The sequence below is a fragment of the Budorcas taxicolor genome, chromosome 7 (assembly GCF_023091745.1).
Source record: "Budorcas taxicolor isolate Tak-1 chromosome 7, Takin1.1, whole genome shotgun sequence".
In the NCBI taxonomy this organism is placed as follows: domain Eukaryota; kingdom Metazoa; phylum Chordata; class Mammalia; order Artiodactyla; family Bovidae; genus Budorcas; species Budorcas taxicolor.
This window is the reverse complement of record NC_068916.1, coordinates 109,686,666-109,701,141: the sequence shown is the minus strand read 5'-3', so window position 1 is coordinate 109,701,141 and position 14,476 is coordinate 109,686,666.

Sequence of the window (14,476 nt, the reverse complement as noted above, 5' to 3'; positions counted from 1 at the left end):
ACAAATGCCTGGATGAGTCATTTTATAGCTAGAATGGACTTGATTCTGTGGCTACATTAGATGAACATTCCTGAATGATTTTAATATCCCACATGCTCTTTGGCCTTTGCACTGTCTACCTAGTTTACGTATAAGTTGAGAATTTGAGGGAACTCAGTGTGTCTGTACAAATTTTTATATTTATATTTGTGTATACGCACACATCTTGAAATCCATTTCAATATTCAGTGTGAGTTATTTATGTGTTATTATTACTGTTCCCACTGTTTCATTTTCTCTTCTTTCTCTTGGGTTAATGTGGGATAAAGTGAGCTCTGGAAATAATATTTACTAGATAGACCTGAAGGTGGGCTTCCCTGATGGCTCAGACAGTAAAGAATCTGCCTGAAATGCAGGAGACCTGGGTTCAATCCCTGGGTCAGGAAGATCCCCTGGAGAAGGGAATGGCAACCCACTCCAGTACTCTTGCCTGGAGAATCCCATGGACAGAGGAGTCTGGTGGGCTACAAAGGGTCGCAAAGAGTTGGATATGACTGAACAACACATTCACTTTAGACCAGGAAAAGCACAAAAACAAAATGGTTCAATTGCATGAAGGTGTGATTTGTATTTTACTTTCCTGTGTTTTCCTGAGTGTTAAATAAAACATAACTCCTAGTTCTTCGGACCCATTTGAAAATAGAAAAAGTAGAGCTGATTTATTTTTATTTTTTTGCTATTGGAGATAATGTTCAAAACAAAAGGTGGCAGTACCATTGTATCCATAGTGAATAATCTCACAAATTTTAGATTAAAAATAATTCATTTCAAGGTCTGATAGAAGCAATGCAAAAAATGATCTTATATTCTTAACTTGAAATTTATTAATCACCGATGTTTTTCCAGATTGACTACCCAAATTTTTGAGTTGTTGAATTCCTCTGCTACTTCTTTTTCTTGCAATAAGGAAAGAGAACTGAGCAGTTTAACTTTGAGCTTCCCTTAGAAATTGTTAACTGTTAATTTTCACTTACCCTTTTGTCTTTTATTTGGTTTTAATAGTGTAGAGTAGGAGGTTCCTTATGCTCCAGTGTTCTGTCTAGCATGGCAAAATACCAGCAGGTGTCCAACTATAGGGTGCCCAGATTGGGTAAGATTGCAACAAGATGTATATTGCTACAAGGGCTGTTATTGCCTAAGCTGGGAACTGCTAAAGGCAAATAAACTGTCCACTCTCAGCTACTCTGTGTTCTCTCGGTTTTCATAACTTAAACCTCCAACTAGTGATTCCATAATCTACTCTTGAATGAGGATCCTTGCAGGTAACAGGACCCTCATGGAAAAATTTATTCACAGTGTTGAGCCATCTGATGGATTGAAGGACCATATTTGAATTACCTGCAGTTTACATACAGCTTCTGGATGGCACTTCTAGACGTGTAGCTATTACCACAGTCCAGTTTTAGAACATTTGTATCATTCAAAAGATCTCTTTTTACCTGTTGGTTGAATCATACATAAACAAAGTTTAGCACAGTTGTTAGTATATAGATGATGATGAAAAAGAGCAGGTTTTGTTTGTCTTGTACTCGAGAGTAGAGGTGTATTTGATTCTAAGCTCAAGAGCCTTGTGATAATAGGTTACATATGTTATGTCAAATACCATAATGATATGAAATTTAACAGTGTGGGTTGGGATTAATATTAACACGTGTAATGGAATCTGCTGTTTCTGTAGCAGTGCGGTAGAATAGAAAAATAATGTGAGCCATAATTGTAGATGTCATTTAAATTTTTCTAGCGGCCACATTAAAAAATTAAAAGAATCAGTGGAATTTTAATAGTATAGTTCATTTCACTTCAGCGTATCCAAAATATTATTTCAACATGTAATCATAAAAATCTTTTAAGATAGCTAATCTTTTAAGATTAGCTTTTGTACTAATTTTTTGATTTCTGGTGTATATTTTACTAATTTGGGCTAGCCACTTTTCAAGTTAATTTTAATAACTTAGTAATACACAGTTTTGTATTACTGCTACTGCTAAGTCGCTTCAGTCGTGTGCGACTCTGTGCAACCCCATAGACGGCAGCCCATCAGGCTCCCCCGTCCCTGGGATTCTCCAGGCAAGAACACTGGAGTGGGTTGCCATTTCCTTCTCCAATGCATGAAAGTGAAAAGTGAAAGTGAAGTCGCTCAGTCGTGTCCGACTCTTAGTGACCCCATAGACTGCAGCCCACCAGGCTCCTCCGTCCCTGGGATTTTCCAGGCAAGAGCACTGGAGTGGGGTGTAATCTACATATTAGTTTGTCTTCCTATATGATGTAGTAGAGAATTTCCTCGAATCACTCTCTTAAGTACAAAATCTTTTCTGGTCTCCGAAGCCTTCAGTGCTTGCTTTTAGTTTGCACTAAGAAGTGTGAACTTCTTAACATTAGAAATAAATCAGTCAGAAATAAATATCAGTTGTCAATAAAATAAAAATGATAGCCCAAAATATTTCCCTTTAAAGATAATGAACTTTTCATAGGACTGTTGATGAAATGAAAGAATATAATCTTCCTTATAGTAATATGATGATTTTCTCTAGCTTGTAGCTAGTTTGTATTAGAAACATGTGTATGTATGAAATATTTGGCATAGTACTGTTTTCAGTACATACCTATTGTTTTAAGGAAGTTAGTTTCATACAAGAAGATACTTTTTTGCATGAACCTTTGATTATCTTTTGCATGTTAATCTTTGATTAATCCTTGAAGTTTACAGAATACTCAGCAATAATAATTATGAGAATTTAGTGTTCTGCAGTTATGTGTAATATAAACTGCTAGCTGTTAAAGACAGATTGTTCATTTTAAAATTCTCTTCATTTTGTTGTTCACTGAGATTGGATGTATTTGAAACTGTAGATTTCTAGATGTAAAAATATTTCCCAATAAAAAAATGCCCTTCTTTTCTCTCCTCCTCTCTTTTTCCTTCCTAACTGAAGGACATTTTAGCAACACTCAGGTTGAATTAAATTAACATCTCAAGCCAAAAACTCTGTAATCGAGGTTGCCTTTGGAGAAGATAGGGAACATGGCGCAATGCAAAGCCCTGATGTCTGTTGAGCTTTTACGTGTGAGTAACTCCCTTTGATGTAGACAGAAGCTTTACCTGTTTACTTTGAAGAACACACTAGCATCATTTGAATCAGTTGTTAAAATCCAGTTTATACTGTGGATATCACAACCCTATGCATAAATTAACAGAACCCAGGGAAGCTAGGAGATTTGACTTAGACCCTGTGTTATATAATTACTTGTCCAGTCTGTCTCCCATACTTTTCCTTTTCAACTTTCAGAAGGAGGGGATGGTAGGATCTGAGCTTAGAAGAAACATTAGGTTAATCCCAGAGCACAGGGAATTGAGATAACACATTGTTGTTTCCAGAGGTTTTACATGTGTGGTCAGATAAAAATCCATTCCTTGGAGTTCAATAAAAGCTATCTGGCGTATACAGATTTTATTTTTAAGAAGTTTGTATTTCTTTTATGAGCCAATATGTAAAACTGGAACATTTGTTAACCTAATAAGAGCATGTATTAATATAATTAAATGTAATTTATTAAATTTCTATGAAATATATCAATAAAATTTCTGCACACTCTTATGTTGATTGTTGATACTTAGTTCCTTTAACCTTATTTGAATTTAAAGTATGTAATTTAGCTTCTTGAATTCTTACAAAAGAAAATTACCGGCAGGAAAATTAAGATTAGCAATGCACCTGCTAGCCTGCCAGTGTCAAATAAGTCACAGCGCTGCTGGGTTTGATTTGCTGTTATGTAGCAAGGATGACAATCTGTTCTGCTGTTACTACAGTAACATAGGTAAGGCTTACTGTGCACATTTTTAAATAATTGTATTAACTTGATTAGCAGTTGTGATGATTTCATTTGGAGTTGAAAAAAGCTGGAAGTGACTCCAAAGGAACTATTGATCTCTATTGTAAGGAAGTAGTTACAAATGCTGTGAGAAATATGCAATAGAAAATATGACTATTAAGTGGTTTAAACAACGAGTCAGGAATTCCCTGGCAGCCCAGCAGTGGTTAGACTGTACTGTCCCTTCTGAGGGTGCAGGCTTCATCCGTGGTTGAGGAACTGAAAGTCACTCAGTTGTGTCGACTCTGCGACCCCATGAACTGTACAGTCCATGGGATTCTCCAGGCCAGAATACTGGAGTGAGTAGCCTTTCCCTTCTCCAGGGAATCTTCCCAACCTAGGGATTGAACCCAGGTCTCCCACATTGCAGGTGGATTCTTGACCAGCTGAGCCACAAGGGAAGCCCAAGAATACTGGAGTGGGTAGCCTATCCCTTCTCCAGTAGATCTTCCTGACCCAGGAATCAAATTGTCTCTTACATTGCAGGTGGATTTTTTACCAACTAAGCCATCAGGGAGACCCAAGATCCAGTAAGACACAAGGCATGGCAAAAAAAAAAACAACAACCAGGGAGTTGTTTTCCGCATTTAATAAACTTTGGATATGGATAATGATTAGTGTTTACCATCAGCTCAAGGATGTCAGGGTGTGTTTCTGCAGTTTGCCTCTTTCCCTCAGATATGATAAAGTGACCAACTAGCCCTGGACAGTCCATGTGCATCAGGAAAGGAAGGAACGGGGAAGGCAGGGCACTAGTCATCAGCTCTTGTCAGGAAAGCAAATGCTTTTCCAGAGCCTCCAGTAGCTTTTCTTTGTAGTGGTCGGGTCACCTGACTACCACTAGCTGGGAAGGCGAGGACTTCCAGCCTCTTGGAGGGAGTGTTGGTAATGACTCTGGCTAATCATAGCATCTCCATGGGCCACCTCTGGAAGTTGTATCAAGTTCCTTTGAACGTCAGTGGGAAAGTGATAGACACACAAAGTAGAAATGAAAATTTCCAAGTAGGCATTCACTCTGTCATGAAACATTCACTGGACACCTTCTATATGGCAGATGCTACACAGCATCCTTACCTCAGGTAATGAGGTGATGGAGCTTCCTCAGTAAGTTGTTATTAATGGTTTATGTCACATGGCATCCAGTGTGAATGACCTTTGTTTATATTACATCATTTCCACTTCTTGGAGCAAAGGGTCCACTATGGATGATGACTTCCGTACCAGGAGACGGAAAATTGCTGGAAAACGTGAACTGCAGACCTGTCCTTGGAGACGGAGGGTGGTCCATGTCACTAGGCAATTAGTGGGGTGTAGTAGTCTGCCGGAAGAAAATACTGAAGACCACATGGGGTTTTACTCGTTATTTGGATGGTATTTTCTTTACCAGGAGCTTTACCTTCCTACTTAGGTTTTGCTTTAGTGACATACCTTAAGTACAAGCAGCTGATTTTTTATTAAAGGAAGCAGTCCAGAGATTGTGAAAAACAGGTTGAAATAAAAAGATGTTTCATATTGTAAAAATGGACTTGCAGGTTTTTTCTCTAGCATTTCCCTTAATTAAGAAGACATTGTTTAGGTGAGGATTTTGGACCTAGTAGTAGTTGGTAGCAAGCTACAATTCTGATAAGGAACCTCACTGAAATATTACGCCTTCCCCTCAGATATTTTACACAAATGTTTGCTAACTGATTGGATGGCCAAACTCAAGAAAAACTTAAAGATCTTTTTACAACTCTTGTTGCTAATAATCAGTGTCTTAAGAGTGAAAATAAAGGATTTTCCCTTTCATTCTCAGGTACTGTAGGTTTGAAAGAATTATCATGAAGAGACCACTGCGTCTCATTTGGCCTGACAATTCGACATTAGGATTTTTCCCTTAGGATAGATTTCCCCAAACTCAGAAAAGCTTTCTGTAGCGTTACTGAGAAAAAAATAATTGAGACTGGATTATTATGCAACTATCCTAAATGTCTGCAAAGATTATGCAAAAAATGCTTTCTATAGTAATAGTTGTTTTGCCACTAAGTTGTGTCTAACCCTTTTGCGATCCCATAGGCCACCAGGCTCCTCTGTCCATGGGATTTCCCAGCAAAAATACTGGAGTGGGTAGCCTTTCCCTTCTCCAGGGGATCTTCCCAAGCCAGGGATGGAACCCAGGTCTCCTGCTTGGCAGGCGGATTGTTTACCACTAAGCCACCTGGGAAGCCTGCGCTATAGTGATATAGGTTGATACAAAACAGTTACAACATGATAAAGGCTGTAATGACTAATGTAGATAAAAAAGACAATGCTTGTCTTTGAAAGAATTCTTGTGGTAATTTTGTACTTTTCTGTATTTTCTGTTTTTTATAATGGAAATCAATTTTTATATGAATTTCTGCCTTGACTTTGGTGAACTGACGTCTCAGTTGTGGGAGCACTGGTTGGATGGGCAGCCCAGATCTCAGCCACGAACTGTGACCGTGGATAAGTCATTACCTCTGGCTGTTACTTCTTTTTAGTAAAACGAGCCGGTTGGGTTAAATGAGTACAAAGATCCTCTTTTAACTTTATGATTTTATGACATCACTATATAATATTAAAAATGCTGTGAAACCCAGGGTATAATTTTATCTGAGAAAATGGAAAAACACTCACGGAATGCAACTCCACATTTCAGATGTAAGGAAATGTCCACTGTGCCACTCTTGAATTGTGCTAACATTTCAAACCACAGGATACAGAGTGTTGGCGGGCTCTTCCATGATTTATTATCACACTGTACATGCAAACTGCTTGACACGCTTCCCAGCGCTAGGTACATGCTGCTTTTGGCATGCTCTGACACGCCCGAGAGAACTCACGAAGCAACGCGGGCCTCGCTAAGCTCATTGCCACAGTCTCCCAACATCCGTTACGTTCCCGGGAAACACCAGCAAGTGAGCATTTGAACCGCGGCACTGCGTCGTCCAGCCTGAGTCCGGGAGGCGGCCGGCCGCGCCCTCCGCGCCGCCGGGCTGGGCGCCGAGCCTGGGCTCCGGTGTCTGCCGGGCCGGACGCCCCGCCGTCTCGGCCACTGAAGAAGGCAGCTGGGTCAAAAGCAAACGCGCGGGACTCCGATGAACTCTCTACAGACATTCTTTATATTTACACTTATGGCCAGGGCAAACGTACACGTTTACCTAAAAAATACCATAGCGGATCTTTGTATTAAGGATCGACAGCACCGTTTTGACAGGTTTTAAAAATGAAATGTTGGCAGCTCACCTTCCGGCACTTTCAATCAGAAATTGGGAAGGCAGCTGTAGTCTCGGCCGTGAAAACCCAAATCTTGACGCTTGTTCTTTGTCCTTCAAAGGGCCTGTTTTGGCTAATGGCTTGCGGCCTAAACTCCTGCAGATGTAGGTTCCTGGCTGCAGGGGTGTTCCATCCTTTCACCTAAGCCTCCACACTGCCGTGAGCTGCTTAGACCCCTAGTCCAGAATACTTTCAACAGCAACGCGATACAGGTCCGCCCTCTACAAAAACCCAGAGAAGGCGTGTAGGTAACGCCCCCTAAGTCTGAAAACCCTCGGAAGACGCGTTCCTTTCTCAAACGCCTGCTCACTTGCGCTGCGTCCCCACAGCGTCTCTGCCTTGGCCTCCCTTCCATCACTCAGATGACGCTTCCTTCCTTTCATTTGCCCTGAGAAACAATAAGGCATCTACCAATCACAGACGTTATCTGAAACAAGCACAGTGGCAAGATGCCTAAAAGTGTATATACTGTCACCTATTTTTTTAAAAAGTTTCCTGAAGGTGGATGTAAAATGCTGCCTGCAATGAGTAAAAAGGAAACGACAGAAGAGTGTATTAAGGGGTGAAACACAGAGGGAGAAGAAAGGACTTCACAGGACCAGCTTGGTGTTCGGGGAAAGCAGCTCTGAAGAGTTCAAACTCTGTTGTCTGAGGCTTAGCACAGGTTATCTTTCGAAGTCTAAACTTGCAGGTATAATTCTATCTCAGATCTCACAGGATTTGCCCTTTCAGGTCAGATTTTTTTGTTTTTAGGTCAGATAATTTAAAGGTTAAAATAGCTACAAAAGCAGTAACTTTGATGTAGGCCTCTGTTGGCAAAGCTTTAGCAAGTGGTTAGGTGACGTTGTAGCGTCAACGGGGAGTTATTCAGATACTGGAGTTCTGCCAAATTTACTCAAGTAACCACTATCATGGGAGAAGGCAATGGCACCCCACACCAATACTCTTGCCTGGAAAATCCCATGGACAGAGGAGCCTGATGGGCTGCCGTCTATGGGGTTGCAGAGTCGGACACGACTGAAGTGACTTAGCAGCAGCAACCACTATTATCCTTTACGCTGCCTTGTCAGTGGAGACCTCGTCAATGCAGTTTGTGCTTTTAGTGACTGAGGCTTTGTTTCAACTGGTGGCTTGCAAAAATGTCTGTATGTGTTGGGTGATTCTTCTTCTGCTTGGGGTGCACCAAGTCAGCCAGGTTTGTGGATCACAGAGGGCCGGATGCTGAGGGGCGCTGTACAGGTGTCTACCCAGAGTGAGAAAGGGGAGAGGAAGCCTGTCTGGTTCAGCGTTGCCCACGATCGAGACTCAGACGGACTGAGTGACACCTCCCTGCAGATCCAGCCCTTCATGCCCAGCACTGTTCACTTTCCTCCACTCGGTGCATTTCTTCTCAGCCCAATATCCCTCCTCGTCCCTGCCCACAAGCTTCTCCTCATCCATCATGCTTAGCTGATGTTCCCAGGAAGCTTTCCTTGGTCATTCTAAGCAAAGGGAGCTTTCACTGCCTGCCTCGATGGAGCACAGGCTATAGATACAGTTGTGTTTTCAACTGCAAAGCTCACTCCTAGAGGGGAGCATGGGTTTAATTCAACTCTGACTCTTTCATGGTATGTAATTGCTTTTCAGTGAAAGTTTATTGAGGAAATGGGTTCCAGGCATAGTCTGCTCCTAGAAAGCTTCAGAACCACTAAATCATTTCATTAAAGTGTGTTTGCGATGGAGGCCTAATACTCCCAAAACACACTGTTTAACATTATTCTGGGAGGAAAATTACCTGTTGGCTTTGGTTTGTTCATTTCTAAGGGAAGCTGGTGTCCCAGATATTGAGAGATTTAAAAATGATAAGCTTAATTCACTAACTGCCTTCAAACTCTGGGCAGTGGAGGAGAGCGGGCGGTGGGAGTGTGGCGTCCGGTCTCCCGTTACCTTCCCCTCGTCCACTCCGGGCAAGGCTCCCTCCCGCTCACAGCAGCCGCGTCTCTTTTCCTGAGTTCTACAGTGTATCCCAGTGGCTACAGCGTATTGATGGCTGCAACAGTTTAAAGAAAACGTTACTTAATTAGAGTCATGATATAATTTTAGGTATTCCTAATAAGAAGTTGATAATAGGTCTTCTGCTCAATATCTCATCTGTAACCTTTCGGCTAGAGATATTCAAACACAAAGGTCACATGTACCTACATCCTCAGTATCTGGGCCCCCTGCTTCCCTTAATGCAGGTGAAATGAACAGTTTCTCTGTGACAGAAATAGATTAAGAAAAGGGGTCCTCTTGTATTTCTAAATAAGAAAAGGAAGGGAAAGCATTTGCTCAAAGCCTTCTCTTTTCAAAGAAATGAAATATATGACATTCAGAAAAACACAGGGATTGTAAAGTAAAAAGTTAGCTGTTTGCCTGCTTCCTGAGCTATAGATGAGTGAGTCAATACTGCATTATAACCAAGTCAATTCATACTCTAAACTTTTTTCAGGAATGATGCCCTTTTGAATCTTACTTCCGTAGGTAAAGTTTACTAAGCCATACTTCCAGCAAAATTACTGCTGTGAATAATTATTCACAGAATTATTGTTCTCCACAGAAACAAACCTGTCCTAACTTCCTAAGAAGCAAATGAGACAAAGAACCCTATGCTAAGGAGAATAATTCTGGAGTATGGGAATCTGTGTTCCTAGCTGCTACCAAAAGGGTAGGGTGCCATGAAAAACCAGGGTCATCAATGTTTTCTGTAAAGGGCCAGATAAACCTTTTAGACTTTCCATACAGTCTCTGTTGAAACCACTCCAGTGTGTCCTAGGAGTGTGAAAGCAGCTACAGCCAGACTATAGGAGAGCATGGCTGTGTGCCAATAAAACTTTATTTATAAATAAATACGCCTCTGGTGTATTTGGTCCATGACCCATAGTTTGCCTGACTCTTGGAAAGCTGATCTTTGGAGATTTTAAGTCTATTTCCTTGTGTAATTATGTGGAAATTATTTTTTTTTAATGCACATCTAAGTTTTCTGTGTATATCACAAAGACCACAGATAACAGAATGATGGCATTCAAAAAAAAACAGTACTGGCCTCTAACTTTTCTCCTAAGAATCGTCTTTGTGTGATACCCAACCCATTTTTCATTGAACATAAGGAGTTACACACCTGTCACCTGTCTGCTGACCTCACGCAGTAAACTCAGTGTCAGTCGGTGTTAATCACTCAGTCGGCTCCAACTCTGAGACCCCGTGGACCCCTCCGCCAGGCTCCTCTGTCCAGGGGATTCTCCAGGCAGGAACACTGGAGTGGGTTGCCACGCCCTCCTCCAGGGGACCTTCCTGACCCAAGGACCGAACCCGGGTCTCCTGCATCGCAGGCAGATTCCTACTGTCTGAGCCCCCAGGGAACGCACAGGACATTTTTAAATGTCCAGGAAAGCAGAGCGACGTCAGGCAGACATGGAATGCACAACCGCTGCGTTGTTTGGACCTGACTAGTTAATAAATGGACGTGCTGGAGATTCTTTCAGCTTGCTGGGGGGCCTGGAATATATTACTGAAATTAGGGGTTGTTGCTGTTCAGTCGCTCAGTCGTGTCCAACTCTTTGCTGCCCCATAGACTGAAGCATGCCAGGCTTCCCTGTCCTTCACCATCTCCCGGAGTCTGCTCAAAAGGGCACATGAATATAAACATTTTGGGAAGTTTGAAAGTAAGTAACAATCTTGACAAAAAACGTAAACAAAATCATAACTCATGAGTACGCTATTTGCATTCTACTATATATTAGCTGCATGATAGGCTATAGAATAAGTTAGAAAAAGGCAGTTGTGAGGTGACAGTTGTCACATTAAAGTGCTTCTTACAAACCACATTAACTACCATACCTGCAAATTTTCATCATCCGCAACTGATTGTCAGAGTGCTTAGGGAAAACAACCGTGCTCAAAACTTCAAATACGAAGTTTTGTATTTGTGTAACCTACTGTATTTGTGTAACCTAAAATAATTTTCAAATGGAAAAGAAATGTTATTATGTAATCTGATGAAGATTATGCATGTCATTTTTAACAAAGTGAATCACAGTAAAGATAACACAGAGATAAATATTGCATGTCCATGGGTATTCCAGGTCATTTTTCAAAATGTGCTGAAAACAATTGTTTAAGAAGACCAGCACGATTTTGCCTGTTTGGCATTTCAAACTAAATTCTGGCCACCAAGGGCTCCACATTCCTTCAGCCAGTCTGGGATACTTTCTAGGATTTTAGAGGTAAAGTTTTGAAAAGCTTGATGGCCATAGGGATGGAACAAAACATTGATCTGGGACAAGTGGCAGCAAACCAAGTCTTGAGAAGAGCAAATGACTGGTGAGATGCTGCTGTCCATTACAGACTGTGGCACTGCACCGATTCAAGCGGTATAACTGGAAGAGGCTTCCTCCTGTTTGACTCATTTGAGCTCAACCAAGTCAGATGCCTAGAGTCTTCGCTAGAGCAATGCTTATTCCTGCCAAGGACTCAGACAGTCTTTTCTAGTGGCAACACTTCTGTCTTGTCCTAGGTGGACCTCTGGGCCAGGTGACAAGGAAAAGACTGAATCTTGAGGTTAAAATCATGCAATCAAACCTTCTAGAGGACACCACAGAGTGTGTGAAAATTAGAATTTTGAACAAGCAGACATAAACTAGTCAAGTTTGTTATTGCTCTCCAAGATAAGTATATAAACGGTTGGGCTTTATAAGCTGAGACTATATTATCTGATCTCAGATGATATTTGAAAGTAATAATGACAAAAAATGGCCTTTAATAGATCAGGATACAGAAAGGAGAAATGCTGAACTAGGTTAACATGGGTGGATAGCTGATATCTCTTCAGTGATATTTTAGGTTCTTTTTCTATTTGTCAAGAAGCCAGAAACTCACCCTGAGTTGTTCCAGGGGAAGAGAAAAACTTTAAACAAAAAAAGTTGTAGAAAATTATTGGCTACATTTCTGCTTATCATGTGGTTATGAGTATTACAATACCAATATTGAGATTATATGTGCATAAATGTTTAAAAAACACTGAAGATACACATAAAAGTCGAACCAGTAAGCAGTTTTTAACCAATAAATGCTCAAAATGTTAGCAATGACCTTGATCAGAAACATATCACTGATTAACACTGAGGAAATTTGAACGTGACCAAATAGGAAGTAATTAAAAGGATATTACAAATCCTATTATATAAGCAAACGTCTGGAAATTTTGCACCAGCTAAAGTAGACCTTGGTAATCAGACTGAAAACTCTGCAATGACAAGTAAATTACATAATGGCATTGTAATTATGTAATTGACTCTGCTTAGTATACGTATGTCAATTTATGTGGAGTCAGCCTCATCAGGAAAAACCTAATTCTTATTCACTTTTTTGACTTTTTGTATTTGCTTTGCAAAGACAATCCTAAAACAGAATGCTTTACTGATTTTAACTTCTGCCTTTTTGACACTTACTTCTTTTATTTTCCAATTTGAAATGCAACCAGATGCTTCTGTGAAATAACTGAATTATGAAACAAAGCCAAAATGACTTTCTCTAAATCTTCAGTCTATAGGCAATCCACAAGCAGTTACCCGCAGGTGAAACCAGAAAAAATAGGGGTTGGTAAGCACTCTAAATTACAAAATATGTTTAAAATACCATGTAATTGAGGTCACAGTAAAAGACAAACTGTTTCTTTCTTTTAATGTCTGCCACTAAAAGTGGCTATAGAACCTTGAGGATTATTGTAACATAGCAATTTTTAAGAAAATTCCAAGTCCTTTGAATCCATGTGTAATGGCAGTGTTGTTTACATCCTTCTAAAGAAATCTTAAAAATGTCAGCCAATGGTCATAGTCTCATTTTAGGGATAGCTGGGATGATATCATCTTCATCAGTCTTTATCATGTAAATTTGTATGTTTCAGAAGCCTACAAAATCCTACTGAGGTTCTATGTGCAGCCCTTCTTGAATGAGGAAAACTGTTCACCCACCGTAGATTTTGGTCTGTGAGAACATGGCTGGATTTATGGCTGTACGAGACTCCGGCCTGTGGTCGAGATTCTGGGGCCCAAAGAGGGATGAGAGGAACTGTGGCCAATGGGCAACTCACTGCTGGGCAGGAAAGGACTGTCCTCTGAAGTCATGCTGGGAGACATGCCTCCTCTGAAGCACCTACTGAAACAGACGTGGCCAACAGAGCTTTCACTCACTTAAGTCTATGACATTTCTGAAACCTTTTCTTTTTGGCCTCCTACCAACTTATCAGTGTGGAAAACTGAGGCAGCTCAGATCCAAGCGCAGACATTTGTGTGTCATTTTGCTCACGGTGCTCTGGACCAGTGCTCTTCCAGACGAGCAGCCACAGCTCACAGGTGGCTGCTGGTCACTTGATGTACCAAAAATGCTAACACAATCTCGCTTTTCAAAACTCAATACAAAAATAACAAATTTTAAATATTGTGTCAGTTTTTCATATTGATTATATATTAGAATATAATAATAGTTTGGATATATTAAAATATATAGTTAATTTTATCAGCTTTTTTTTTTAATGTGTCTAAGAGAAAAGTTAAAATTACATATATGGTTTGTATCACTTATATCAGGTGGGACTTTTTCTAGACAATAACGTCTATAACAGTATTATTCCAATTTCTACCTTATTTATGTATTCATGGGACAAATGTGCTCTTATGGTTTGAGAAAAAAACACTGGGATTCCAATTAGACTTTTTAAATGGGGGAAATAATTCAAGATTGTTCTTCTCTGTGGCAAAATAGTCTGGTTTATGCTATGTATCTGAACTTATTTGAGAACAAAAATCAATAACGCGATATAGTAACTGTCAGTTCTAAAATGCAAAATGTAGTTTATTGTTTGCTGAAATTCCCTTGATTATTTTGCTTTGTGACTATGTTGTACAATAAATGAAACATTACAAAATAGTTCATCAAATTAAGGTTCTATCTGCGTTAGTCTACTATTATTTAGCTAAGTACTCTTTGAGAGAGATAACATATTCAATTTTAACAGGTAATATAAATGTGTATTGTTCTTTCAAAAATGTTAACTATGCTAACTTAAATAGCATCTCTGAAATCTCAGGTTGAATCATTTGGATGAAGTGACCGATTTTTGTAAAAGCTTGTTTTCCACTGAAATGACTGTCTCATTATCAGGTCTTAATTTTTAACATTCAAATCAAAATCTAAAACTCCCTCTGATTTTGAGAGAATGCAATCTGCAGGTTAAAAAGAGGAAATTACACTCACACCCTCAACTCACCAGGGAGCG